This window comes from Bidens hawaiensis, unplaced genomic scaffold (assembly GCF_021521415.1).
Source record: "Bidens hawaiensis isolate Kalapana, Puna unplaced genomic scaffold, B.hawaiensis_p1.1 tig00069174_1, whole genome shotgun sequence".
Taxonomy (NCBI): Eukaryota; Viridiplantae; Streptophyta; class Magnoliopsida; order Asterales; family Asteraceae; genus Bidens; species Bidens hawaiensis.
In genome coordinates, this window is record NW_027502213.1 from 47,493 (window position 1) to 50,880 (window position 3,388).

Genomic DNA, 3,388 nt, shown 5'->3' on the forward strand with positions numbered 1-3,388 from the left:
CAGAGTTGACGAAAAGTACTAAAATAGCAGTATTTTGGAAACACTAGGTGTTGATTTGCAAGAAATTTAAAAAAGGTACTAAAGTTGTGTAGTAGGTCAAATCTTGGGTATGGAAATGACACTTGATTCAATAATGAATATAATTCACACTGTGTTATAACTCATTTGACAAAATGGTTTTAACCCATGACCCATGAATAGCTAGAATAAATGAGACGAGAGGTTAGGAATTAGATGAAATGTGGGCTTGGCACCTAAGCTTCAACATTTTCTTTTATTAGTATTGTAAGATAAGATAAGATAATATAATAATTGGAATTGGCCTTGGTGATAAATTTGAAAAATAAAATAAAAAATTCGAACATTTTATGGATTTTCATATAGATTTCTTAAACCAAGCAGGTTTTTATAATACACCTCCCTATATACGTTTGTGTTGTCGTCGTGAAAGAATTAACCTTTGTACAAGTTATTATTTGAAAAAATGTTATATATCTTAGGATTGAATTTTTTATGTTTTTATATGATTTAAAGAAATTACGATTTTAAAAAAATGGATGCACTATGTGACAAACAAACTGACCAACCATGATATATTGACGCGTCTAACTGATATACAACAACGTTTCTAATATTACAATAGTGTGTCCAAGTTGTCTCGCTATAATGTACGATGGAACGAATACTGATATTATATTTAACCAAACTTGATCTATTAATTAAGAATAAATAAATTCACACTTGGCATTCATAAAGAAGTATTCAATATTATCCTTATATCTAAAAATGTCTACGAGGTATTAGTATAATTAAATGTCAAACGGCCCTTGAAAACAATCAAATCCCATATTTCAAATTTAGGATTCTCTTTAAGAATATGATATTATGTTCATAAGCTGATAAGCAGCCGACGCGAAGTCCAATCCTAATGTAGAACAATTTAGCATGTTACCTGTCTTTAGGTTTTGGCTTGGTGAAAATAAATATGAATACTGATCCAATACATGATCAGTGAATCAGGTTTCGGGGTATTCATATTAGAGTTGGTTAGCTTAAATCGTGTTTCCATTCACGCAATGATATTGACAATATTGGAGCAGTTTTGTTGAATTGGAGTAGTAACCGAAATTTATGTTAATTGATTTGTAGAATGTTTGAAATCTTGATCGATGTTTAAAAAATAGCAGTCCAAATTGGTTGAAGGAAGTAGACTAAGCCGATATGTTAAATGTGACATCCCTCGATTTCGGGTCAAATGGTATTTATTTTGTATTTGTTTTTATGTTGTAAACCGACCCGATTTATATCCCGAACATTTCAAATATATAAAATATTGGATTTTATGTTACTAAAACATTCCCGCTTGTCTAATTTGAAAAACCCCTTTTACGGATTCGAAAACGGACTTAAAACGCTCAAGATACATCAAAAACGAACTTCCGGACGCGAACCGACGTGCTAACCAGCAGCAGATCAGCAGCAGCCCCATTTTTGTTTTGTTTTGTTTTTTGTTGTTTTGTAACTTGTCTTGACCCCTCTTGCATGCAAACCTTGATATCACACCCCATGTTTGACCCTTTCAACCCACCCTATATATGCACCCCTATCCCCTTCATTAATCCTTGCTCATTCATCTCTTTCACTTCCAATTCTCAAGCATTAAAAGGTGTTCTTCATATTTTTTTGACAAAGTCAAACTGACCATAGTCTTACATTATAATCAACTTGTTAACACTTATTTATACTTGAAGATTGTTATACAACATATATATAATAGCACCCTTTGTACCTTCGGTGGGCATTTCTCCGGTCTCGGTCGGTTAAGTGTCCAGCCCATAAGACAAAGCTACATGGAGGACTCGTAGTAGTCCTTGATTATATATATTTTCCGCATCTAACTATCAAACTTGTTATACTTGTGTAACTTCTGCTCATCTTAGTTCTATTTTACGTTTTGAGTTCCATGGTTATGAGTTTGTAGAGACTAGCCTCGGTTATTCCGTAAATAGCTCCAAACCGGAAGCCGAACTCTTGTTTACTAGTTTGTTTAAATAGTTGTATAAACATGTTTTATGTAAGATTTGAGTTTCTAAAATCATTTTAATTAGTTCCATGGTTATGGGTTTGTAGAATCTAACCTCGGTCTTATCCCGAAACAAGATCCGAACCGGAAACCGAACTTTCGTTTAAAGACTTTGTTGTTGACTTTTTGCATGTAAAACTTTGGTATTATTATTTATAAATTATTTTACAAGTTCTATGATGTTTGGACATGTGGTAACCATTCTTGGCCTTATTCCAAGATAAAAACCGAACCAAACCGAACTAAACCAAGTTTACTCGCTTAAGACACACAAGTATGTTTTTAACCATTAAAGCTTATATATTTCTTTAAAAATACTTTATAAACTGACTTTAATTATTTTCACAAAGTACTCGGAATGTTGAATCCAACTTGATCTTATAACAAAGTTTAGACCGATTAAATCAAACACTCGCTTAACGGACGTTGTTAGTTCTAAAACAATAGAACTACATACCTGGTTAAGTCTCTTTAAGATTTATTGAGTTATCTCGTACATTTATTATTTTGGGAAAGTTGACTTTGGGTTTGGTCAAGTCACCAAGACCTGAACCGACCACCCGAACACTCGTTAAAACCCGTTTTAGTATCTATATTATAAAGGGACTTGCTTTCTTGCATTTTTACCCACCTTATTACTTAACATAGGTTGAGTAAAATTAAGGGCTAGATACTTTAACCCTGTTTTGAGCAAACTTACATTTTTAAAGGACTATTATTATAATTTCTTAAATATTTACATTTTAAACCTTAAACTTTAAATTGTTTACATTTCTTATTATTTATTTTCGTTTAAAGACTTCCAAGACAACTTTTCAAATACAAGACTTCTTCTCCTTTAGGCTTCGTTCGTTAAACTCATCGTTCCGGTTAATCTCCAAATCATCAAATCTTTCAAGTTTATTACTTGAATGTGAGTACTTTCATCCCCCATTTTCACTCTTTTATATTTTGGGGGTGACATTGCAAACTTATTCAAATCAAAATGGTTTATACTTGAGTCTTAAACCACAAACTTTATTGTATACTTTATTTAAATAAATGCTCGATTTGGTGATTATATGCTTATATGCTTGAGTGCTAATGTGTTTACCATTTTTGGATGGTTGATTCTTAAATCCGAGTATATCTGGCATCCCCTTATAGAAAGGTGTCGTTAATGTATTCTTATTAACGATTTCTTACAAAATCCGAGTATATTTGGCATCCCCTTATAGAAATGTGTCGTTAACGTATTCTTATTAACGATTTCATTTATCTAAATTGTTGCTATTATTTATTGTTTTGTATACAAGTTGTGGAATT